Source organism: Triturus cristatus, chromosome 1_1 (genome assembly GCF_964204655.1).
Source record: "Triturus cristatus chromosome 1_1, aTriCri1.1, whole genome shotgun sequence".
NCBI lineage: Eukaryota > Metazoa > Chordata > Amphibia > Caudata > Salamandridae > Triturus > Triturus cristatus.
Genome location: NC_140579.1, coordinates 979,720,321 through 979,748,172, shown reverse-complemented (window position 1 = coordinate 979,748,172; position 27,852 = coordinate 979,720,321).

Genomic DNA, 27,852 nt, shown 5'->3' with positions numbered 1-27,852 from the left:
TTCCTGGTGTCACTGATTGGTGCGTCCATGATGTGGACACTGGGGATAGTACACCTGTGAGGCACAAGGCCTACAGGGTGACTGACAGGGTGAGGGCATGCATCAAGGAGGAGGTCTCCAAGATGTTTGCACTAGGGGTAATTGAGTCCTCCAGCAGTCCTTGGGCCAGCCCAGTGGTCTTGGTCCCAAAGGCTGCAGCGCCGGGAGCCACACCCGAACTCCGGTTCTGTGTGGACTACAGAGGACTCAGTTCGGTCACCAGGACTGACGCACACCCCATCCCCAGAGCTGATGAGCTCATAGATCGGCTAGGGGCTGCCAACTACCTCCGCACGTTTGATTTAGCGTCTGGGTACTGGCAGATCGCCTTGACCGATGGGGCCAAAGAGAGGTCAGCATTTTCCACCCCTGATGGGCACTACTAGTTCCGGGTTATGCCCTTTGGGATGAAGAATGCCCCTGCCACCTTCCAGAGGTTGGTCAACCAGGTGTTGGTTGGACTGGATTCGTTCAGTGCAGCCTACCAGGATGACATCGCAGTGTTCAGCTCCACTTGGGAGGAACACCTGCGCCACCTCTGGGAAGTGTTGATGGCGCTGCGGAGGGCAGGCCTCACGATCAAGGCGAGTAAGTGCCAGATCGGGCAGGGTTCCGTGGTGTACTTGGGGCACCAGGTTGGGAGCGGCCAGGTGGCGCCCCTTCAACCCAAGATAGAAACCATCCTGAATTGGGAGTCGCCCAAAACTCAGACAGAGGTGAGAGCCTTTCTAGGTCTCACCGGGTACTACAGGAGGTTTGTCAAGGGGTATGGCAACATTGTTGCCCCCTTGACAGCGCTGACTTCTAAGAAGCAGCCCAGGAAAGTGATTTGGACTGACACCTGTTAGAAAGATTTTGGGGCCCTGAAAGCTGCTATGTGCACGGCGCCCGTGCTCTTGGCTCCCAACTTCTCCAAAGAGTTTATCGTTCAGACAGACGCTTCAGAGCATGGTGTGGGGGCTGTTCTTTCACAGATTAATGAAGAGGGCCTAGATCAACCTGTAGCCTTCCTTAGCAGGAGGTTACTTCCACGGGAACAGAGATGGAGTGCTATTGAGCGTGAGGCATTTGCTGTGGTCTGGGCGCTGAAGAAGCTAAGACCCTACCTGTTTGGGTCTCACTTCCGGGTTCAGACAGACCACAGGCCCCTCAGATGGTTGATGCATATGAGGGGTGAGAATCCAAAGCTGTTGAGGTGGTCCATTTCCCTACAGGGTATGGATTTCACGGTGGAACATCGCCCTGGTACAGATCATGCCAATGCTGACGGTCTGTCCAGATTTTTCCGCCTTAGTGATGAGGAACTCCCTGGGGTAGGGTAGTTCTCCCCACTTTTCAGCTGGAGGGAACACGTGTTAGACCTGGCACCTTGGCGTGAGTCTCCCTTCCACTTTTTTGTCGCTGTGCCTCATGTGTTTTAATGGTGTTGGCCGCTCAGAGCACCGTGCCACTGCCAACCAGTGCCACAGTGCAAGTGCTCCCTATGTAAAATGTATATGTTGGTTGGATTCCATGATTGGCTTATTTGGTTTACTATCAGACCCCAGTAAAGTGCACCAGGAGTGCCAGGGCGTGTAAATCCAAATGCCGCTGGTGGGCTTGCAGCACTGGTTGTGCCACCCACAGAAGCGGCCTGGTAAAATGTGTCTAGGTCTGCCATTGCAGAACCTGCGTGCAGTCTGGTACTGACATGCTGACTGGCAAGTGCACCCACTGGCCAGTCCCTAAACCTTCCCTTAACTTCATGTTAGTCACCCCTATGGTAGGCCCAAGGACAGGGTGCATTGTGGCATAAGGTAGGACAAGCCCTGATGTGTGTGGCATGTCCTAATAGTGAATTACAGCCATTTTCGTTTTTCACTATTGTAAGGCTACCCTGTTCTCATAGGCCAGAATGGGCTGTTAAGATTGTTACATCCTATGATCCTAACAGACCCAGGGAACATGGTAGAAAATCGAGTTTAGTATGCCTGAACTCAGAATAATAAGGTACATCTTTTAGTAAGGTTTATTTTAATATTCTGCGTTTGCAAATGCCACTTTTAGAAAGTTGGCCTTTGCTTGCCTAGCCATTTCAGCCCGCCTCTGCATGATGTGTATCTGCTGTCTGGCTTGTGTGAGTGACAGGGCTGGGGAAACCCAGATGTGTTATGTTTCAATGGGGTGACCCGATAGACCACTGGACTCGGGTGTATAAATTGGTATATGAAAAAACAGTCACAGTGGAACAATTTAACTTAATTAAAACACAAGTATGTGAATATAAACTTAAATTGAGTTATGACAACACCTTATTGAGATACACAAATGACTTCATTTAATCGTATTGAGCATAGAAAAAGGTCAACATGTCAACCTATTAAATAGACAAATGCATGTCAAAATCATCATTTTCAATTACTAAGGGTGTAAGTGAAGTGAAAAGTGCAACATAAATCGGGATAAGTGCAGACGAAGTGAAGGGGAAGGTCGTGTGTTTAAGAACATCCAAAATGAATTTGAAGACCTAGCCTGCCACTTGAATGGCAATAACACAAATGCAATAACATTAGCAAGAAAAGCAGTTGTAAAATCACTGTCAGTCTCGTGTATTGAACCAAGGGAAAAGTCGTCGACGTTTCGACCCCTAATCGAGCCAGCAATTAGGAAATCTTGGAAGCGGGGTCTTCTTCAGGACCAGCGGGGGATAGGGAAGATGGACTTACACCTAGGGATAATGAGTAGTATTAATACGGTGTGTCTATGGGATCATTAATCATCATTAGGTAGAAATAAGACAATATTTACCAGCAACAGCAAGGAAAACTCATGCTGGACTATTTGTGGAGTGGGCCCGAACGGCTCCTAAAACAAAACAGAAAGACGGAACAAGAGGAGATTGCACATCTGTATGGGGTCTCAATTGGGGCCTACTGGTCAAAGCAAAATGGTGTATTACTCACCATTCAATGTTGAAAAACCGGTGCTATTGATGGCAATATTCTTATCGGTATATGATGAATCACAATGGGCAGTGGTTCAAACGTAACCAAAGCTGGGGGGGTAAAAAAAATTTTTATTACAATTCCCACAACCTAGTTGGGAGATGTACCTACATCAATTAAGGTACAAACATCAAAGGACCCACACAAGTGAAGAGAAAACACAAAAAAAAAAAAAAAAATTGGCGGCAAATGTATCTAAAAATATCTAAAAAGGAGTCACCGTGAGGGGACACCAAGGGTAAGTATGGACAGTGCCGCGGGGTTTGTTGAATATAAATCCGCTATATTAAGAAAAACACCCAGCGTGTTACAGACTTAACAAGGAACAAGCCTCAGCCTCTAAAAGCCCGGACAGTTAATATGAGGCAGGCGAAAGCCCATGAGGCGGCGTTAACATCAAGAACCCAAAGATAGGAGATTTGTCTCGCAGCGTTTTACAAAATCAAAATATAAACCCGCCTAACGGCTCTAAAGCATGGAATCTAGTTAAATATGGCGGTTATTATAACTAAACCCAACCCAGATGTGGCTAACAACGGGAGATTACCAAATGGAGAGGTGAAGAGGGGCAGCATTTAATCTCTTGGTGGAGCAAAAAGAAGGTGAGAAGTGCGGTGAGATGCAATCTCTTGGAAAACGCGCGCTTGCTCCGCGGTGTGACATACCTCCCAGGCAGCGTCAACAACATCTGACAGCTAACCCTGGGAAGTGTCAAGTCGCTCGTTAAGTAGCTGACGTAAGCAAGTACGTCAGCGAAAGGAACGTGACGCGCTCATTGGACAGGGGCAGGGGGTGTGTCTGTATCAACGCAGCTGAAAACTCAGATGCTGCAAAACTGAAAGTGTTATCCCACGAGCGGCAGACAACGTTCTGTGGCGCGCGAAGGGCACTTGAATGTGTCAATTGAAACTGCTGTATAACAGCTTACACTCTAAGTTTCTTGTTTACAACATTGAGGCATAATAATTTCAGCAATGTGCGTGAATGCAAAAAAGGTAAAGCCACTTGGTCAAATATACGTCAGCTTGAAAACCATAAACATGAGAACCAAATCATAGTGCAGCATATAAAATGGAGGCGAGCTTTAAAATATATGCACAGAGGTAATGACCTGACTGCAAACGCAGCTTACATTCTGAAGCAGAGATAGACTGCCCTCAACGAGTTAACAATAAATATCTAGATAGATTGTAGTTCAGATTTTGAAAGGGAATCAAGGCAATAGTAGGCCAAAGGGCGGAGATAGTGTGTCATGCAGCAAATGGTTATAAATGGTCAAGATTACCCCAAATTTAAAGGCTAGGTGTTATTCAACAAGGATAATTGTGCATATGTAGCGTCAAGTTCGTTAAGACCATTTAGGACAGAATCAAACCTGTCCATCCATTTACATTCACGGGTGTTGAGGATTGCTCCCAGGTCGCCTCCCCTGATACCCAAAGTGATGGCCTCAAGAACTAGCCATTTCATCGATTCAGGGGGGTGGTTAAATGCTGAAAAATGTTCAACCATGGGGGCCCCCGTGGTATTGCATCTTATTCTGCTACAATGTTGTAGGATACGGCACTTGATCCTCTGAGTGGTCTGACCCACGTATATCTTGTTGCAGGGACAGACAATGGCGTAAATGACATTTTTAGTGTTACAGTTTGTCAATGTTTTTAAGGGCACCGTGCAATTGTTGAATTGAAACACTTTAGTTTCAATAGTGAGACTGCAAGCTTTACATTGTCCACATTTGACATGGCCTACTGGTGCCGGTAGTTGCCACATTGATTCGATTGTTGGCTTAGGAGGTGTGTCCAAAAAGGACTTCACCACTTGATCACGGACATTTCTGCCTTTCTTGAAGGAGTGCATGGGTGGTTCGGGAAGATGTAGTTCCGATGATACCAAATGCCAGTGTTTGTTTATGATATGCCGAATTTCGTTGCTCCTGGTGCTGAAGGTGGTAACGCATATTAGCCTGTTGAGGTCCTCAGTACGATTCTTTGGAGTTAAAAGCATGTCCCTATGGTTGAACCACGCTCTCTTGCGGGCTCTCTTAACCAACCGTCTGGGGTAGCCACGTTCAATTAGTCTAACAATCAGATCATCAGATTCATTGAAGAAATCCTCCTTCCGTGTACAATTTCTCCTGATCCTCAGGAACTGGCCAAAGGGTAGATTATCCCGCAGGCCTCTTGGGTGGTGACTCCCATATCTGAGTAGCGTGTTTCTCTCAGTAGGCTTTCGAAAAAGGGTCGTATATAGGCACTCGTCCGCAATTTTGATAGAGATGTCCAGAAAGTCAATGGTGGACTTGTCTTTGTGAATTGTAAACTGGATGTCGCCTGTTCTCTCATTGAGCCATTTGAAAAAATTGTTGAGTTCTGAATCACTGCCTGTCCAAATCATGAGGACATCATCGATGTACCGCTTCCAGTACGCAACTTGCCTATTAAATGGATTTGTAATGTTGTTCACAAAGGTCTGCTCAAAATCGTCCATGTACAGGATCGCCAGGTCCGGTGCAAAGCTGGCCCCCATCGCAACACCTTTAGTCTGCATAAAATACTCATTCTGGAAGAGGAAAAAGTTTTGTGTCATCGCTATAGTGAGCAACTGAATTATGAACTCGGATGGAACATATGTGGGTTGTGTTCTTGTGTCCAAATATTTTGACATCACATCTAGAGCATGTTGTTGTGGTATGCTGGTATACAGTGACACAATATCCAGCGTGACAAGAATCTGGGTATCTGGATTGAAAGACATACCATCAATTAAATTGATGACCTGCATCGTGTCTCGTACATATGACCTGGTTTGTTCAGCCAAAGGTTTTAGAAAGAAGTCCACGTATTTACACAATGGTTCAAGAATAGACCCACATCCAGAAACTATGGGGCGCCCAGGCGGTCGTTGTTGATTCTTATGAACTTTAGGTAAGGTGTAAATCGTTGGAATGCGTGGATGAGTCTGGTTCAGGTAGGCAAATTCCAAATTCGAAAGGAAACCTTGGGCAAGGCCATCTTGAGTTGTCCGCAAAATCATGCTGCTGATTTTCTTGGAGGGATTGGAATTTAATCTGGTGTAACTAACACCGTCATTCAGTTGAGAGTAAATCTCGTCCTTGTAATCTTCCACATTTTGAAGCACAATGGCACCACCCTTATCCGCAGGTTTGATGACAATGGAGCGATTGTTTTTTAGGTTCTCAAGGGCTTTCCTTTCACCACTAGTAACGTTATGAGTTACATATTTCTTGATGGAACACGTGTTGAGGGCCTCCTTGAGCACAATACTCTCATAAGTTAGCAGCCGATGTGAAACCATTTGTGAGGTTGGAGTAAAGGAGGATGGAGTCCGGAGTCCAGTACAAGATGTCGTAGATTGACTTGGGGACTGACGGAAGAAATAGCGTAACCTCATCTTGCGAAAGAAACGGTGTAATTCAGTTTGCAGATTAAATTTATTAGGGTATGCGGTGGGGACGTACGATAGCCCTTTACTGAGAACCTTATGTTCATCATTAGTCAATACATGATTGGACAAATTCATAATAGGGTCCTTGATGGTGCTCACCAGCGATAGACCCGGCGTCTCGTTTGGATTTCCCCATGCTGTTCCTGGGGGAAATGTACTTGCTTCTGGGCAGGGGTCATGCCCTGGGGTTGGCCTCGGCCCCATCCTTGTTGAAGGTGGCCGCGTCCCCGGCCTCTGTTCCAGTTCCAGTTCGTATTCCTTCCTCTTGGTGGTCGCCATTGTCTGTCCTCTAAAAAAGAAGGACCAGATGGTGGATAATATGCCGTGTCCTGGCCTTGGTAGTTAAGACTACTACCTGCTTGTTCACTGTCGCTTCCGGTGGATCCTGTTGACTCAGAAAAGGTTGTGAATCTACGGGTACCTCTGAATCCACCCCTTCCTCTATTGAAAAAACGACCTTGCTGATCCTGTTTGTAGTAGTCGTCGTGTAAATATGGGTAGGTCAACTTCTTGTCATAGACACGCACGTCTTTGGAGAGTTTGTCAAGCTTCTTTGCTTGAGTATTAATGTCAAATTCTTTGATTGTTTTCTCAAGGCGTTCCAAGGCTTCTTTGGCGTTCGTTAAAGCGTTGTCAGTAGAGATATCGCGTTTAAGATCTGCGATTTCTTTCATAAGTTTCTCGACCTGTTCAAGGGCTGTTTCTACCCCCAGCACCATCCAGTGCCGCGAGCAGTTGTTGGCAACAAAACTGAAGCCCTCCTTGAACTTGGGCTGGTCCACAAAGATCGCAGGTTCGTTCTTAACTTGTAATCCTACCGGGATGACATTGGCCTGTAGGTATTTGGTCAGGACGTGTCCGTGTAATCTTGTACGGATTAGCTTTTTCTCCAGTCTTTCCAATTTGTTTATCTTTTCGTTGAGAGACACATCTATGTTGGGAGTGTTGGAGGTTATGAAGAGGTTAGTGGGGTCCTGAATGAGATTGGCGATGTACTCCTCAGTATATGATAAAGTTTCACTTGCCGTCATAATGTAAGAAAGTAAATTAAATGGGCTAAAAGCAAAGACCCTCGCAGGAAAAACCTGCACTAGGATATGTTATGTTTCAATGGGGTGACCCGATAGACCACTGGACTCGGGTGTATAAATTGGTATATGAAAAAACAGTCACAGTGGAACAATTTAACTTAATTAAAACACAAGTATGTGAATATAAACTTAAATTGAGTTATGACAACACCTTATTGAGATACACAAATGACTTCATTTAATCGTATTGAGCATAGAAAAAGGTCAACATGTCAACCTATTAAATAGACAAATGCATGTCAAAATCATCATTTTCAATTACTAAGGGTGTAAGTGAAGTGAAAAGTGCAACATAAATCGGGATAAGTGCAGACGAAGTGAAGGGGAAGGTCGTGTGTTTAAGAACATCCAAAATGAATTTGAAGACCTAGCCTGCCACTTGAATGGCAATAACACAAATGCAATAACATTAGCAAGAAAAGCAGTTGTAAAATCACTGTCAGTCTCGTGTATTGAACCAAGGGAAAAGTCGTCGACGTTTCGACCCCTAATCGAGCCAGCAATTAGGAAATCTTGGAAGCGGGGTCTTCTTCAGGACCAGCGGGGGATAGGGAAGATGGACTTACACCTTACAGCAAGGACCCTATTATGAATTTGTCCAATCATGTATTGACTAATGATGAACATAAGGTTCTCAGTAAAGGGCTATCGTACGTCCCCACCGCATACCCTAATAAATTTAATCTGCAAACTGAATTACACCGTTTCTTTCGCAAGATGAGGTTACGCTATTTCTTCCGTCAGTCCCCAAGTCAATCTACGACATCTTGTACTGGACTCCGGACTCCATCCTCCTTTACTCCAACCTCACAAATGGTTTCACATCGGCTGCTAACTTATGAGAGTATTGTGCTCAAGGAGGCCCTCAACACGTGTTCCATCAAGAAATATGTAACTCATAACGTTACTAGTGGTGAAAGGAAAGCCCTTGAGAACCTAAAAAACAATCGCTCCATTGTCATCAAACCTGCGGATAAGGGTGGTGCCATTGTGCTTCAAAATGTGGAAGATTACAAGGACGAGATTTACTCTCAACTGAATGACGGTGTTAGTTACACCAGATTAAATTCCAATCCCTCCAAGAAAATCAGCAGCATGATTTTGCGGACAACTCAAGATGGCCTTGCCCAAGGTTTCCTTTCGAATTTGGAATTTGCCTACCTGAACCAGACTCATCCACGCATTCCAACGATTTACACCTTACCTAAAGTTCATAAGAATCAACAACGACCGCCTGGGCGCCCCATAGTTTCTGGATGTGGGTCTATTCTTGAACCATTGTGTAAATACGTGGACTTCTTTCTAAAACCTTTGGCTGAACAAACCAGGTCATATGTACGAGACACGATGCAGGTCATCAATTTAATTGATGGTATGTCTTTCAATCCAGATACCCAGATTCTTGTCACGCTGGATATTGTGTCACTGTATACCAGCATACCACAACAACATGCTCTAGATGTGATGTCAAAATATTTGGACACAAGAACACAACCCACATATGTTCCATCCGAGTTCATAATTCAGTTGCTCACTATAGCGATGACACAAAACTTTTTCCTCTTCCAGAATGAGTATTTTATGCAGACTAAAGGTGTTGCGATGGGGGCCAGCTTTGCACCGGACCTGGCGATCCTGTACATGGACGATTTTGAGCAGACCTTTGTGAACAACATTACAAATCCATTTAATAGGCAAGTTGCGTACTGGAAGCGGTACATCGATGATGTCCTCATGATTTGGACAGGCAGTGATTCAGAACTCAACAATTTTTTCAAATGGCTCAATGAGAGAACAGGCGACATCCAGTTTACAATTCACAAAGACAAGTCCACCATTGACTTTCTGGACATCTCTATCAAAATTGCGGACGAGTGCCTATATACGACCCTTTTTCGAAAGCCTACTGAGAGAAACACGCTACTCAGATATGGGAGTCACCACCCAAGAGGCCTGCGGGATAATCTACCCTTTGGCCAGTTCCTGAGGATCAGGAGAAATTGTACACGGAAGGAGGATTTCTTCAATGAATCTGATGATCTGATTGTTAGACTAATTGAACGTGGCTACCCCAGACGGTTGGTTAAGAGAGCCCGCAAGAGAGCGTGGTTCAACCATAGGGACATGCTTTTAACTCCAAAGAATCGTACTGAGGACCTCAACAGGCTAATATGCGTTACCACCTTCAGCACCAGGAGCAACGAAATTCGGCATATCATAAACAAACACTGGCATTTGGTATCATCGGAACTACATCTTCCCGAACCACCCATGCACTCCTTCAAGAAAGGCAGAAATGTCCGTGATCAAGTGGTGAAGTCCTTTTTGGACACACCTCCTAAGCCAACAATCGAATCAATGTGGCAACTACCGGCACCAGTAGGCCATGTCAAATGTGGACAATGTAAAGCTTGCAGTCTCACTATTGAAACTAAAGTGTTTCAATTCAACAATTGCACGGTGCCCTTAAAAACATTGACAAACTGTAACACTAAAAATGTCATTTACGCCATTGTCTGTCCCTGCAACAAGATATACGTGGGTCAGACCACTCAGAGGATCAAGTGCCGTATCCTACAACATTGTAGCAGAATAAGATGCAATACCACGGGGGCCCCCATGGTTGAACATTTTTCAGCATTTAACCACCCCCCTGAATCGATGAAATGGCTAGTTCTTGAGGCCATCACTTTGGGTATCAGGGGAGGCGACCTGGGAGCAATCCTCAACACCCGTGAATGTAAATGGATGGACAGGTTTGATTCTGTCCTAAATGGTCTTAACGAACTTGACGCTACATATGCACAATTATCCTTGTTGAATAACACCTAGCCTTTAAATTTGGGGTAATCTTGACCATTTATAACCATTTGCTGCATGACACACTATCTCCGCCCTTTGGCCTACTATTGCCTTGATTCCCTTTCAAAATCTGAACTACAATCTATCTAGATATTTATTGTTAACTCGTTGAGGGCAGTCTATCTCTGCTTCAGAATGTAAGCTGCGTTTGCAGTCAGGTCATTACCTCTGTGCATATATTTTAAAGCTCGCCTCCATTTTATATGCTGCACTATGATTTGGTTCTCATGTTTATGGTTTTCAAGCTGACGTATATTTGACCAAGTGGCTTTACCTTTTTTGCATTCACGCACATTGCTGAAATTATTATGCCTCAATGTTGTAAACAAGAAACTTAGAGTGTAAGCTGTTAGACAGCAGTTTCAATTGACACATTCAAGTGCCCTTCGCGCGCCACAGAACGTTGTCCTTTCGCTCGTGGGATAACACTTTCAGTTTTGCAGCATCTGAGTTTTCAGCTGCGTTGATACAGACACACCCCCTGCCCCTGTCCAATGAGCGCGTCACGTTCCTTTCGCTGACGTACTTGCTTACGTCAGCTACTTAACGAGCGACTTGACACTTCCCAGGGTTAGCTGTCAGATGTTGTCGACGCTGCCTGGGAGGTATGTCACACCGCGGAGCAAGCGCGCGTTTTCCAAGAGATTGCATCTCACCGCGCTTCTCACCTTCTTTTTGCTCCACCAAGAGATTAAATGCTGCCCCTCTTCACCTCTCCATTTGGTAATCTCCCGTTGTTAGCCACATCTGGGTTGGGTTTAGTTATAATAACCGCCATATTTAACTAGATTCCATGCTTTAGAGCCGTTAGGCGGGTTTATATTTTGATTTTGTAAAACGCTGCGAGACAAATCTCCTATCTTTGGGTTCTTGATGTTAACGCCGCCTCATGGGCTTTCGCCTGCCTCATATTAACTGTCCGGGCTTTTAGAGGCTGAGGCTTGTTCCTTGTTAAGTCTGTAACACGCTGGGTGTTTTTCTTAATATAGCGGATTTATATTCAACAAACCCCGCGGCACTGTCCATACTTACCCTTGGTGTCCCCTCACGGTGACTCCTTTTTAGATATTTTTAGATACATTTGCCGCCAATTTTTTTTTTTTTTTGTGTTTTCTCTTCACTTGTGTGGGTCCTTTGATGTTTGTACCTTAATTGATGTAGGTACATCTCCCAACTAGGTTGTGGGAATTGTAATAAAAAAATTTTTTACCCCCCCAGCTTTGGTTACGTTTGAACCACTGCCCATTGTGATTCATCATATACCGATAAGAATATTGCCATCAATAGCACCGGTTTTTCAACATTGAATGGTGAGTAATACACCATTTTGCTTTGACCAGTAGGCCCCAATTGAGACCCCATACAGATGTGCAATCTCCTCTTGTTCCGTCTTTCTGTTTTGTTTTAGGAGCCGTTCGGGCCCACTCCACAAATAGTCCAGCATGAGTTTTCCTTGCTGTTGCTGGTAAATATTGTCTTATTTCTACCTAATGATAATTAATGATCCCATAGACACACCGTATTAATACTACTCATTATCCCTAGGTGTAAGTCCATCTTCCCATCCCCCGCTGGTCCTGAAGAAGACCCCGCTTCCAAGATTTCCTAATTGCTGGCTCGATTAGGGGTCGAAACGTCGACGACTTTTCCCTTGGTTCAATACACGAGACTGACAGTGATTTTACAACTGCTTTTCTTGCTAATGTTATTGCATTTGTGTTATTGCCATTCAAGTGGCAGGCTAGGTCTTCAAATTCATTTTGGATGTTCTTAAACACACGACCTTCCCCTTCACTTCGTCTGCACTTATCCCGATTTATGTTGCACTTTTCACTTCACTTACACCCTTAGTAATTGAAAATGATGATTTTGACATGCATTTGTCTATTTAATAGGTTGACATGTTGACCTTTTTCTATGCTCAATACGATTAAATGAAGTCATTTGTGTATCTCAATAAGGTGTTGTCATAACTCAATTTAAGTTTATATTCACATACTTGTGTTTTAATTAAGTTAAATTGTTCCACTGTGACTGTTTTTTCATATACCAAGGGGAAACCCAGATGGGCAGGGCTAGGTAGCCTGGTGGTGAATAGGAAGATTTGCAGGTAGATGGGTGGGAGGAGTACACCTGGACTCTGAATAGGGCTGTGCTCTGCCACCAAAATGCTGGCTCCGCCCCCTGTGGAGCGTCTGATGGCTCTGCCCTGCACCCTGAAAGAAGAAGTCTGCATCATCAAAGTGCTCCAGAACTGGACTGAACTAGGCAAGGGCCCCCCTGGCCTGTGAGAACAAAGGATTTGTGGTATAAAGGAAGGAGCCCTGCTCCTAAGAAACTAGATCCTGTCCTGCCAAGAAGAAACCTCTGTCCGACCTGAAGGAACTGGAAAAGCTGCATGGAGGAGTACTGTCCCTGACCTGGGGGATTGGCCTGCAGTGGTTGCCTTCCTGCTGAAGAAGAGGAAGAAAAGACTCAAGGAACTTTTATCTGACTTGTGCTGAGAGATCTCCAAGGGCTTGTGAGTGAGCTTGCCCCCTGAACGAAGTCCCAGGACCAGTGGACTTCACCGCCGTGAGATCGCCTTGGAAAACAGACCATTTTCCCCGCATCTTCGACTCGAACTGCTGCGTACGTCTCGCTGATCGCAGCGTACCCCCTGAAAGCTGGTATCCCGCTGTCCGGCACGAGCAACGTGACTAAGGCCCCTCTACGAGCCGTAGCTCGCACCGCAAAGGAAGGTACCGTCCGGCCTGAGCAACGCGACTAATAGGCCCCTACGAGCCGTAGCTCGCACCGTAACGGAAGGACTGCGAACTGTACTTGCTACTATCCCCTACGAACCGTACTGCCGGCGTACGCTCCTTTCCCCTGCTTTGGGAAGGCTGCGGTTCGTACGGTAGTTGCGTACGTCTCCCCTGTGCGGAGCGTACTGTTCGCTTGTATCCAGTGCTTCGAACCAAGGTTGCCGATCTCATGGTACAGAACGAACGCCGCGACGAACTTTGAACACACCGTACCTACGCACCATCCCCTGAAGCCCTGCACGCCCAAGGTTTAACGTACCGTAGTACGCATCACACCAGGAGGACAATGCACCGTACATCGCGCTTGATGTCAGCACAGCATCCGTGACGAACTCACCAAAAGTAAAGATACTGTGCCTGTTCGCACTGTAGGGTGTACGCTTCATCCCGAAGCGCCTACAATGCGTGTGAGAACCGTTCCCAAGCAGTTGTTACCCCGTACGAAGCGTACAGACAGGAACGAAACGCACAGAACTTTAAAACTATGCTAAAACCAAGAACTCTTTGTTTAATAAGTATTGTGGGCCGTTTAAACGTTATCTGGTCTTGTGCTAAGCCTAAACTATATATATAAAGTATTATTTTTCTATATCCCAGTGTGGAGTCCATTTGTGGGGTTGTCACTGAGTTACTGTGTGTGTGTTCACAAATGCTTAACCTGAACGCTCTGAGATAGATTGTCTGCTCGCGCCAAGCTACCTAGAGGGTGAGCAGGGGTTATTGTTGGAGTGTGCCCCCTTACCCTGACTAGCGGAAAGATTCCCTGCTTGACACAAGTACCTACCTGTGCCAACCTGAGAACCCGGATTCTAACATTGGTGGTCAGCGGTGAGGATTACGAATGTGCATTTGTGATACATATACAGTGATTGGTGAACGCCACATAGGGAAGGCAGACCAATAGCGCAACCACTTACTTTTAATTCGCATTTTTGGGGAAATCGCCAGTTGTTAAAGGAATCATGCCTGGTTCAAGTATTGTGGAAAGGGCAGCATCCCTCATCTCTGAAACTGAAGACGTGGAATGGGAAGAAGAGAGATTGGAGAGCTAAACCAAGGCCCAGCTGAAGGGCTTCTGCAGAAAATTCAAAGTCCCCACTGTTGGGTGTAAGCTCAAAGTAGATCTTTGCAAGGCGCTGAGGGCCTGGATGGAGTCAAGAAAAGACTCTGATGAGATGGAGGAAATTGAGCAGGTAGAGAGCATCGCTAGCTTGGGCAGAGGCCTGTCGCCAGAGGAATTGGCCGACAGGAAGGAAACCAGAGCTCATGAGATAGAGATGGCGAAACTAAATAGACAACTGGCAATGGAAAGAAAAAGGCTAGAGATGGAAGAGAGGAGAAGCCAAATGGAGCATGAGATGAAATTGAGGGAGCTGGAGTTGAAAGCCCAGGGCTTGGGAAGCACTCCCTCTGGTGGCAGCACACCCCCAGTGCAGGTAGAGTCCAGAGTGTACATACCCAAAGATGTAGTGAAGGAATTTTTTAAAATGATGACATAGGGCAGTGGTTCAAAGCCTACGAAGTAGCCATGTCCTCCCACCGGGTCCCTGAGAAGGATTGGGGAGCGGGGTTGTGGGGGCGGTTCTTGAGTGAAGGGCGGGACACACTGCTAGATTTGCCCTCAGATGTGTATAACTCTTACCTCCATATGAAGGATGCTTTGATGGCTAGGTATGGGTTAACTCCTGAAATGTATAGGCAGAGGTTATGGGGTTGCACTAAGATTCCCAATAGTACGTATGTGGAGTATGTGACTTTTTTTTGCAGAGCACTGGATGGTTGGGTAAAAGGTAGCAAGGTTGATAATTTTCAAGGGCTTCTTGATTTAATGGCTTGGGAGCACTTGTCCAGTAATTGTTTTCCTGAGCTACGCCAGCACCTGATTGATAGTAGCCTGACTAACCCTAGGAAGCTTGCTGAGGAGGCGGACCGCTGGGTCAGTACCAGGGTCCACAAGGGTCACGTGGGAGACTCCGCCAAAGGTGGGCAGGGTCCCCAGCAGAAGACCGGGGGGACAAGGGTAAACCGAGGGAGTTCCAGAAGAGGCCCCAAAGTAATCCCCAAGGGAAGGGTTCTCAGCCTCCGGGGCCCCGACAGGTAAACCTGTTCAAAGAGGGCCCCCAAACTGTTACAGATGTGGTGAGCTGGGTCATTTTGCCAATGATCCCAATTGTCGCCAGTTTGGTAAACCAGCACCCACTGGTGCAACCCCCCGGCAGACAGCTAGTGTAGCCCTGGGTGGAGAAATGGGTGTCCAAGGTGGGTGGGGTTCAGTAGAAATGTCCCTGGTCTCATTAGGAGACCGTGAAGTGGTCCCCAAAACCCAGCTGCCTGAGAACACTAAGAAATACAGGCAGTGGGTGACCATAAATGGCCATAGGGTTGAAGCTCTGAGAGATACAGAAGCCAGTGTGACGGCTGTCAAGCGTCACCTGGTATCTCAGGAGCAGGTTGTCCCAGGAGCATTCTATCCGTTTGTTGCCGCTGACAACACGGAGAGTCACTGCCCGGAGGCTCAGGTTCCCTTTGAGTGGGGGGGGGTCTCTGGTACTCTTCAGGTAGTGTGAGGCCCGCCATGCCTGTAGACTGTCTGTTAGGGAACGATCTGGAGAGGTCACCTTGGGCTAAGGTGGAGCGGAGTGCTCACCTGAAGATGTTGGGTATGCCTGATTGGGCGTGTGTCACCACACGGTCCATGGCAGCAAGTAGAGGTGCTCAAGAGGACCTGGAGCCTGAGAGGGAGGCCCAGGAACCGGCCTTAGGGAGAAGAGGCAGGGGGCCCGGAAAACCGGCCCTCGAAGTTCCCACGGTCCAGGAGGAAGCAGACCTTGAGGGGGATGCCCTGGAACCTACAGGGGAACAGATAGCTGAACTGGGGGACCTGCCTGAGCTGACCCATTGGCAGCAAGAAGGAGGACCCTCCAGGGAAGAATTCTGCAAGGAGCAGAAAGAATGCCCTTCTCTCGTGGGTATGCGGCAGCAGGCTGCAGACCAGGCCAACGGTGATCAGTCTGGAACACATTTCATTAACTGGGAGAACGACCTCCTGTATTCTGAGCCTAAGGTTGCTGAGCCTGGCTCAGCCCGTGTGCTGGTGGTACCCCAGCGCTTCAGAGCCTTCCTACTGGGGCTGGCTCACGGTGTGCCATTGGCAGGACATTTGGGGCAGGACAAGACCTTTGAAAGGCTTGTCACCCACTTCTTTTGGCCCCAAATGCGCAGGAGTTCAGACACTCACTGCAGGACCTGCCAGACTTGCCAGGCAAGTGGAAAGAGTGGGAGGAAGCAGAAGGCTCCTCTCCAACCATTCCCTGTGGTCAGTGTCCCCTTTGAGCGAGTGGGGATTGACATTGTGGGGCCGCTGGACCCAAGGAAAGCCATGGGCAACAGGTTTATCCTGGTCCTGGTGGACCATGCCACCCGGTACCCGGAAGCCATGCCTCTGAGGACAGTGACGGCCCCCGTGGTGGGACGTGCACTGATGGGAATTTTCTCCCGAGTGGGATTCCCTCTAGAGGTGGTGTCTGACCGGGGTACCAATTTCATATCCAAATATATGAAATCCCTTTGGCAAGAGTGTGGTGTAACCTACAAATTCACCACACCATACCACCCCCAAGGAAACGGGTTGGTTGAGAGATTCAACCGAACCCTGAAGGGCATGATAATGGTTCTGGAAGAACTCATGAGGCGTAAGTGGGACGTCCTCTTGCCATGCCTTCTCTTTGGCTACCATGAGGTGCCACAGAAGTCTCTAGGGTTCAGCCCCTTTGAGCTCCTGTATGGCCACCCAGTGAGAGGACCTCTAAGTCTGGTCAAAGAAGGCTGGGAGCAATCTCCCAGGAAACCTCCCCAGAATCTATATAGCTACATGCTGGCCTTCAGGAACCAGACTAGGCGTTTCAGGGAACTTGCTGAGGCAAACCTGGAAGCCAGCCAGGAGGAGATGAAGCGGTGGTACCACCAGAATGCCACTCTGGTAGAGCTTCAGCCTGGACAGAAGGTATGGGTCTTGGCCCCAATGGAGCCCTGTGCGCTCCAGGATAAGTGGACCGGTCCCTTTGAGGTGGTGGAGCGCAAAAGTCCTGTTACCTATTTGGTGGACTTGCGGTCTCCAAGGAACCCCTTAAGGGTCCTTCATGTCAACCGCCTCAAGCCCCACTTGGAGAGGTCCCAAGTGGGCATGCTCTTGGCAACAGATGCTGGGATGGAAGAGGAGACCGAGCCTCTTCCTGACCTCCTGTCAGCCAAGGAGCAAGATGGGTCAGTGGATGGTGTCATCCTCTCTTCCACCCTGTCCCCTGAGCAACAGAATGATTGTCGCCAATTGTTGGGGCAATTTTCGGATCTGTTTTCCCTGGTTCCCGGTGTCACTGATTGGTGCGTCCATGATGTGGACACTGGGGATAGTACACCTGTGAGGCACAAGGCCTACAGGGTGTCTGACAGGGTGAGGGCATGCATCAAGGAGGAGGTCTCCAAGATGTTTGCACTAGGGGTAATTGAGTCCTCCAGCAGTCCTTGGGCCAGCCCAGTGGTCTTGGTCCCAAAGGCTGCAGCGCCGGGAGCCACACCCGAACTCCGGTTCTGTGTGGACTACAGAGGACTCAGTTCGGTCACCAGGACTGACGCACACCCCATCCCCAGAGCTGATGAGCTCATAGATCGGCTAGGGGCTGCCAACTACCTCCGCACGTTTGATTTAGCGTCTGGGTACTGGCAGATCGCCTTGACCGATGGGGCCAAAGAGAGGTCAGCATTTTCCACCCCTGATGGGCACTACTAGTTCCGGGTTATGCCCTTTGGGATGAAGAATGCCCCTGCAACCTTCCAGAGGTTGGTCAACCAGGTGTTGGTTGGACTGGATTCGTTCAGTGCAGCCTACCAGGATGACATCGCAGTGTTCAGTTCCACTTGGGAGGAACACCTGCGCCACCTCTGGGAAGTGTTGATGGCGCTGCGGAGGGCAGGCCTCACGATCAAGGCGAGTAAGTGCCAGATCGGGCAGGGTTCCGTGGTGTACTTGGGGCACCAGGTTGGGAGCGGACAGGTGGCGCCCCTTCAACCCAAGATAGAAACCATCCTGAATTGGGAGTCGCCCAAAACTCAGACAGAGGTGAGAGCCTTTCTAGGTCTCACCGGGTACTACAGGAGGTTTGTCAAGGGGTATGGCAACATTGTTGCCCCCTTGACAGCGCTGACTTCTAAGAAGCAGCCCAGGAAAGTGATTTGGACTGACACCTGTCAGAAAGATTTTGGGGCCCTGAAAGCTGCTATGTGCACGGCGCCCGTGCTCTTGGCTCCCAACTTCTCCAAAGAGTTTATCGTTCAGACAGACGCTTCAGAGCATGGTGTGGGGGCTGTTCTTTCACAGATTAATGAAGAGGGCCTAGATCAACCTGTAGCCTTCCTTAGCAGGAGGTTACTTCCACGGGAACAGAGATGGAGTGCTATTGAGCGTGAGGCATTTGCTGTGGTCTGGGCGCTGAAGAAGCTAAGACCCTACCTGTTTGGGTCTCACTTCCGGGTTCAGACAGACCACAGGCCCCTCAGATGGTTGATGCATATGAGGGGTGAGAATCCAAAGCTGTTGAGGTGGTCCATTTCCCTACAGGGTATGGATTTCACGGTGGAACATCGCCCTGGTACAGATCATGCCAATGCTGACGGTCTGTCCAGATTTTTCCGCATTAGTGATGAGGAACTCCCTGGGGTAGGGTAGTTCTCCCCACTTTTCAGCTGGAGGGAACACGTGTTAGACCTGGCACCTTGGCGTGAGTCTCCCTTCCACTTTTTTGTCGCTGTGCCTCATGTGTTTTAATGGTGTTGGCCGCTCAGAGCACCGTGCCACTGCCAACCAGTGCCACAGTGCAAGTGCTCCCTATGTAAAATGTATATGTTGGTTGGATTCCATGATTGGCTTATTTGGTTTACTATCAGACCCCAGTAAAGTGCACCAGGAGTGCCAGGGCGTGTAAATCCAAATGCCGCTGGTGGGCTTGCAGCACTGGTTGTGCCACCCACAGAAGCGGCCTGGTAAAATGTGTCTAGGTCTGCCATTTCAGAACCTGCGTGCAGTCTGGTACTGACATGCTGACTGGCAAGTGCACCCACTGGCCAGTCCCTAAACCTTCCCTTAACTTCATGTTAGTCACCCCTATGGTAGGCCCAAGGACAGGGTGCATTGTGGCATAAGGTAGGACAAGCCCTGATGTGTGTGGCATGTCCTAATAGTGAATTACAGCCATTTTCGTTTTTCACTATTGTAAGGCTACCCTGTTCTCATAGGCCAGAATGGGCTGTTAAGATTGTTACATCCTATGATCCTAACAGACCCAGGGAACATGGTAGAAAATCGAGTTTAGTATGCCTGAACTCAGAATAATAAGGTACATCTTTTAGTAAGGTTTATTTTAATATTCTGCGTTTGCAAATGCCACTTTTAGAAAGTTGGCCTTTGCTTGCCTAGCCATTTCAGCCCGCCTCTGCATGATGTGTATCTGCTGTCTGGCTTGTGTGAGTGACAGGGCTGGGGAAACCCAGATGGGCAGGGCTAGGTAGCCTGGTGGTGAATAGGAAGATTGGCAGGTAGATGGGTGGGAGGAGTACACCTGGACTCTGAATAGGGCTGTGCTCTGCCACCACAATGCTGGCTCCGCCCCCTGTGGAGCGTCTGATGGCTCTGCCCTGCACCCTGAAAGAAGAAGTCTGCATCATCAAAGTGCTCCAGAACTGGACTGAACTAGGCAAGGGCCCCCCTGGCCTGAGAGAACAAAGGATTTGTGGTATAAAGGAAGGAGCCCTGCTCCTAAGAAACTAGATCCTGTCCTGCCAAGAAGAAACCTCTGTCCGACCTGAAGGAACTGGAAAAGCTGCATGGAGGAGTACTGTCCCTGACCTGGGGGATTGGCCTGCAGTGGTTGCCTTGCTGCTGAAGAAGAGGAAGAAAAGACTCAAGGAACTTTTATCTGACTTGTGCTGAGAGATCTCCAAGGGCTTGTGAGTGAGCTTGCCCCCTGAACGAAGTCCCAGGACCAGTGGACTTCACCGCCGTGAGATCGCCTTGGAAAACAGACCATTTTCCCCGCATCTTCGACTCGAACTGCTGCGTACGTCTCGCTGATCACAGCGTACCCACTGAAAGCTGGTATCCCGCTGTCCGGCCCGAGCAACGTGACTAAGGCCCCTCTACGAGCCGTAGCTCGCACCGCAAAGGAAGGTACCGTCCGGCCTGAGCAACGCGACTAATAGGCCCCTATGAGCCGTAGCTCGCACCGTAACGGAAGGACTGCGAACTGTACTTGCTACTATCCCCTACGAACCGTACTGCCGGCGTACGCTCCTTTCCCCTGCTTTGGAAAGGCTGCGGTGCGTACGGTAGTTGCGTACGTCTCCCCTGTGCGGAGCGTACTGTTCGCTTGTATCCAGTGCTTCGAACCAAGGTTGCCGATCTCATGGTACAGAACGAACGCCGCGACGAACTTTGAACGCACCGTACCTACGCACCATCCCCTGAAGCCCTGCACGCCCAAGGTCTAACGTACCGTAGTACGCATCACACCAGGAGGACAATGCACCGTACATCGCGCTTGATGTCAGCACAGCATCCGTGACGAACTCACCAAAAGTAAAGATACTGTGCCTGTTCGCACTGTAGGGTGTACGCTTCATCCCGAAGTGCCTACAATGCGTGTGAGAACCGTTCCCAAGCAGTTGTTACCCCGTACGAAGCGTACAGACAGGAACGAAACGCACAGAACTTTAAAACTATGCTAAAACCAAGAACTCTTTGTTTAATAAGTATTGTGGGCCGTTTAAACGTTATCTGGTCTTGTGCTAAGCCTAAACTATATATATAAAGTATTATTTTTCTATATCCCAGTGTGGAGTCCATTTGTGGGGTTGTCACTGAGTTACTGTGTGTGTGTTCACAAATGCTTAACCTGAACGCTCTGAGATAGATTGTCTGCTCGCGCCAAGCTACCTAGAGGGTGAGCAGGGGTTATTGTTGGAGTGTGCCCCCTTACCCTGACTAGCGGAAAGATTCCCTGCTTGACACAAGTACCTACCTGTGCCAACCTGAGAACCCGGATTCTAACATTGGTGGTCAGCGGTGAGGATTACGAATGTGCATTTGTGATACATATACAGTGATTGGTGAACGCCACATAGGGAAGGCAGACCAATAGCGCAACCACTTACCATTAATTCGCATTTTTGGGGAAATCGCCAGTTGTTAAAGGAATCATGCCTGGTTCAAGTATTGTGGAAAGGGCAGCATCCCTCATCTCTGAAACTGAAGACGTGGAATGGGAAGAAGAGAGATTGGAGAGCTAAACCAAGGCCCAGCTGAAGGGCTTCTGCAGAAAATTCAAAGTCCCCACTGTTGGGTGTAAGCTCAAAGTAGATCTTTGCAAGGCGCTGAGGGCCTGGATGGAGTCAAGAAAAGACTCTGATGAGATGGAGGAAATTGAGCAGGTAGAGAGCATCGCTAGCTTGGGCAGAGGCCTGTCGCCAGAGGAATTGGCCGACAGGAAGGAAACCAGAGCTCATGAGATAGAGATGGCGAAACTAAATAGACAACTGGCAATGGAAAGAAAAAGGCTAGAGATGGAAGAGAGGAGAAGCCAAATGGAGCATGAGATGAAATTGAGGGAGCTGGAGTTGAAAGCCCAGGGCTTGGGAAGCACTCCCTCTGGTGGCAGCACACCCCCAGTGCAGGTAGAGTCCAGAGTGTACATACCCAAAGATGTAGTGAAGGAATTTTTTTAAAATGATGACATAGGGCAGTGGTTCAAAGCCTACGAAGTAGCCATGTCCTCCCACCGGGTCCCTGAGAAGGATTGGGGAGCGGGGTTGTGGGGGCGGTTCTTGAGTGAAGGGCGGGACACACTGCTAGATTTGCCCTCAGATGTGTATAACTCTTACCCCCATGTGAAGGATGCTTTGATGGCTAGGTATGGGTTAACTCCTGAAATGTATAGGCAGAGGTTATGGGGTTGCACTAAGATTCCCAATAGTACGTATGTGGAGTATGTGACTTTTTTTTGCAGAGCACTGGATGGTTGGGTAAAAGGTAGCAAGGTTGATAATTTTCAAGGGCTTCTTGATTTAATGGCTTGGGAGCACTTGTCCAGTAATTGTTTTCCTGAGCTACGCCAGCACCTGATTGATAGTAGCCTGACTAACTGTTACAGTCTGTTGTAACAATCAGGCTCAGAATCATGCTCAAACTCATTTAGAAGAATCTTAACAAAGCAAGATGGTTTTGGTACAATGTTGAATGTGTCTTGGTTTTACATTATTTTTTCCCAATGTATTAGCCAATGCTTGTTTATTAAAGCTAAGTACTCGTGATGACATTCTGTAAGCAACACGTGTTCATATTTAGGTTCATTGTCATGATATTTGATTCCGCTCGCTCTTTTCTTATTATGCACGTTTTTTAAGACATGCTCCAAACCGGCAGTTGCAGGTCACGTTCTTGGGCAGGTGAAATCGGATATTTGCAAGCACGTGTAACACCGGTTCCTCCTTGTGCCAACCCCACCCTTCAGAAATCCTATTTAAGCCCCAGACATGCTTCCACAAGCGCTTACGCTCGTTGCGTCTTCAACTTACCTGAGGGCAGAGATCCAGGCTCCCTCCTCCACGATTCAGATCAGCTCCCAAGTGACTTGAAGGTTCCGGTCCGGTCCTTTAATCCTTCCCTCGTAGTCCAGGAAACAGCACAAGCTTTCTTCCGGAGCTACGAACAAAGGCTTCCCACGCTGCAGAGAGGAAACAAAAGGCATGCAGAAACAGTGAGTAACCGGCTGGCTACATAAACAACAAAAAGTAAGTTTCTGGCATACATCTTGCACTTTCGTATGGAATAACTTCTGTCAGCACATTCAACTAAATACTTGGCCAAGTTCGCAGGAAAATGTGATAAATCACTAAGCAAAGACGTTACAACTTTTAAAAGACTGCTTATCTTATTTGGCATCTTCTTTGTTGCATCGCGATCTCCTCATTCAAGGTTCTAGGAACTGTAAAGAACAGACATTTAGACTTTATCAGAAACAGAGTTCTTTTGGGCATCTCCGGACAGTTTATTTGTAAGTGAAAGTTACTGGAAAAAATCGTAATTCAGCATTGCTTTAGAAAGGAAGCTTCACAAGACAATTAAGCATCTGTTTTATTTATCATTGCAGAACCACGATATTTAATGTTATTCAGGTGACAACTAAAAAGCCTGAGAAAATCAAAGGTACACATTTTGTGATCAGACATTTTACACAATTGTTGTTGATCCTTAATTATTAATGCTAATATCTTTTTCTGTTGTTTGTTTTAAAAATTAGAGATATTTCCTGAAGAAAGGCAGACAGGAAAATAGAAGCAAGCTGCGACTGGCAGTGTTTTTTCTGTTTATTATTTTGTCCCTATTCCCCCTTCCCTTAAGGATTTAATTTGGGTAAGCTGTGTTTATAAAATCCAGTTGCGCCCAAAGGAAGTTCTTGGGGGAAGTCGAGAACAATCTACACATCTCTCAAGTTGAACGTCCTGCCTTTCAGGTGAGTGAAGGTCAACAGAAGCGTAAGCCTTCACAACAATAAGGTTCTCCTTGAGAGATATGGATTCTGATACGGAGAGAATTGATGGCCAAGAAATGGCGCACGCACTTGCAGATGATGTTTTAAGAAATCAATCCATATCGGAGATGTTACAAAAAATGCAATTGGAAATTAATACATTAAAGCACGAGAATACAGTCTTAAGGCAGGAAGTCCTTCGTTACAAACCTAGAGATTCCTTGTGGGGAAATCCTGTTTTGTCCCAACATACGGATTCTTCGGGTTTTGGTACTAAGTCTAAAGCCTCTAAGGTAGTCATGAGTTCAGATTCTAATCCTGCGCCAGTACAAGTAACGGTAGCTGTTCCTAATGTTGTTCCTTTGGCAGCCCCAGAACGCTTTTTTGGCGATTCTAGTAAGTTTAATGTGTTTCTTAGCCAATGCCAATTACATTTTATATGTAAACCACAATTGTTTCCCAATGATGCAACTAAGGTGGCTTTTGTGCTTTCCTATTTGGGAGGCACGGCAGCAAACTGGTCCATACCCTATATTGATCGAGACGATCCCATTCTACACAATTGGCCTCTGTTTAAAAATACCATGACCAAATTGTTTGCAAAACACACGTATGTACAAGCCAGTGACAATGAGTTACTAAATCTAAAACAAGGTAAACAAGATTTGTTAACGTATGTAACCATGTTTAATAGACTTCTGACAGAAACCCAGTGGCCAGAGGAAAAACGCACATCCTTGTTTTATAGAGGTTTGCGTGATGAGCTGAAAGATGCTTTGGCTCATATTGTGGATCTTCCAGAGGAATATTCAGACTTTGTGGACTTAGTAGTAAAATTAGACCATCGATTAGGAGAAAGAAAGGGTGATAAAACACGATTTGAACCAAGGTTTTCTGTATCAAAAAGTGATAGGAAAGAAATTGATACTAAATTGTCAGAGTCTGAACCTATGCAGATTGGGACCATTAAAGGGCCTTTATCAGCAGAGGAAAAGGATAGAAGGAGAAAATTAAACCTCTGTTTATATTGTGCCAAATCTGGGCATTATGCAAAAGAGTGCCCTACAAAACCAAAAGGGGCAAAGAAAGTTAATTCTGTAGCCACGAACCCTACAGAGCAGGAAAACTAAGAAACTCGTCAAGGAGGGGGGTCTCTTGTACGAGTGGAGAATCTTTGTTGACCTCCAATATTTCCACTAATTTGGTACCAAGAATACCTCGACATTTTGTAATACAGGTAGTTCTCATCATTAGTGCTCATGTGCGACACTCCGTTCCAGTCTTATTAGATTGCGGAGCCACTGGGAATTTCATGGACATTAAGATGGCAGAAGAGTTACAGATACCCACTGAGTGGAAGACTCAACCTGAGTCAGTTTGTGCAGTAGATGGGTCAGCTTTATCTTCAGGAATGATAACCAAGAAAACTACTCCACTGGTTATGGTATGTCAGAATGGTCATACTGAGAAGATAGGCTTTGATTTAATCGATACACCTACATTCGGGTTAATTTTAGGAGTACCATGGTTAACTCTACATAACCCTAGAATTAATTGGACCTTACGAACGGTAACTTTAGATTCCACGTTTTGTCGAGAATCTTGTTACCAAGAAGCTCTCAATGAATCTATGACAATTTTACACTGTGCAACTACACAAACACAGGTTGCTAGTCTACCAGTTGAGTATCAAGAATTCAAAGATGTGTTCGACCCTGTAAAGGCTGGCTCTTTGCCACCACACAGGTCATACGACTGTCGTATTGATCTAATACCCGGAGCCACTTTGCCTAACACTAGAGTGTATGCTCTCACGGAAGAAGAAACAAAGTATTTAAGGACGTACCTTGATGATTTACTGGCGTCAGGATTTATAAGACATTCCACCTCTCCAGTATCCTCGCCCCTATTTTTCATTCCTAAACCAGATGGAAGTCTCCGCGCTTGCATTGACTATCGCGGATTGAACAAGGCCACAATTAAAAATAAATACCCGTTGCCTCTGATACCTGTTCTTTTAGACCAATTACGTCATTCCACTATTTACACAAAACTTGATTTGAGAGGTGCATACCATCTTGTTAGAGTAAAAGAAAATGATGAGTGGAAAACAGCTTTTAAAACTAAATTTGGATTATTTGAATACACTGTGATGCCATTTGGTTTATGCAATGCGCCTGCAGCATTTCAATTTTTCATCAATGAGGTGTTGCATGAATTTCTTGATGTATGTGTAATTGTATATATTGATGATATACTTATCTATTCAAAAACTAAGGAAGAACATGTACATCAAGTTAGGGCAGTATTACAGAAATTGCTAACAAATCATTTATTCGCCAAGCTTGAAAAATGTATCTTTAATACAAACACAGTTGATTTCCTTGGGTATTGTTTATCTCCAACAGGAATAATGATGGATGTAAAAAAGGTAAATGCCATTAGAGATTGGCCAGAACCCACAACAGTTAAAGAAGTACAAAAGGTTTTGGGTTTTGCCAATTTTTATCGGCGTTTTATTCCTCGTTTTGCTGAAACTGTTGTACCCTTAACCAAATTGCTGCACAAGGGACAGAGGTTCATATGGTCAGAACAAACAGCTCAGGCATTTGAGTCACTCAAAGAAAAATTCACCTCAGCACCTTTGTTAAAACACCCAGATCCAGATCTTCCATTCTTTGTAGAGGCAGATGCTTCTCAGGTGGCGGTGGGGGCTGTGCTCTCTCAAAGAGATATTCAAGATGGACAACTACATCCCGTAGCTTTTTATTCTAAAAAACTGTTGCCAGCTGAGCAAAACTATACCGTGGCCGAGAGGGAGCTCTTGGCAATAAAATTAGCCTTTACAGAATGGAGACATCATTTAATGGGCACGAAATTTCCCGTCACTATATTTAGTGATCACAAGAATTTGCAGTTTTTTAGTTCAGTAAGAGCATTGACTCCCAGACAGATGCGTTGGTTAAACTTTTTCAGTGCCTTTGATTTTGTTATAACTTATCGACCAGGAGCACAACAAATTCAGTCAGATGTCTTATCTAGATATGGGTACACCGCAGATTTGAAGAAAGAAACAGGTCCCCCCATAATTCCTCCACAAAGAATAGTGGCACCAATTCTACAACAAGATTTTTTAAAACAAGTTAGAGAGGAACATTTGAAACTGAAGATTCAAGAGTGGTTAAAAAATCCCCATAATACTATACAAGATGGTTTATTGTATCATAACTCCTTGTTATATGTACCAACTAAATGTTTACAAGAAAAGATTTTGACATGGCATCATGATTCAATTTTAGCAGGTCATCCAGGTTCCCAAAAAACCTTGGAAAATTGTAAAAAGCATTTCTGGTGGTCTTCAATGATTGCAGACATTAAAGCATATGTCAAGTCCTGTCCAATTTGTGCAAGAAATAAAACTGTACACAAAGCGCCTATGGGGTTATTGCAACCATTGCCAACTCCTCCGAGTCCCTGGCATACAATCAGTTTGGACTTCATAGTCAATTTACCTAAGGCTAACACTTATACAACTATTTTAGTGGTGGTAGATTATTTGTCAAAAATGGCACACTTCATTCCCTTGGTGAAACTCCCTACCGCTGCAGAACTGACGGATGTTTTTATTAAAGAAATTGTGAGGTTACATGGTTTACCAACCAAGATCCTTTCGGACAGAGGGAGTCAATTTACCTCTAAATTCTGGACAAATTTAGGAAAAAGCCTAAAAATGGAAATAGCTCTTTCAACAGCCTTTCACCCAGAAACGGATGGCCAGACAGAAAGGGTAAATCAAACCTTATTGCAAACTTTACGTTGCTTGATGGCAGAATTTACCACTGACTGGGATAAGGTATTACCTGTTGCAGAATTTGTTTATAATAATAACGTACATTCCGCAACAAAGTGTACTCCATTTTATTTTTTACAAGGGTACCATCCACAAGCGTTACCCGTATCAGTGATCCCCTCTTTAACTCCAGGAGTCACGGAGCGGCTTTCTACACTATTAAACATACAAGAG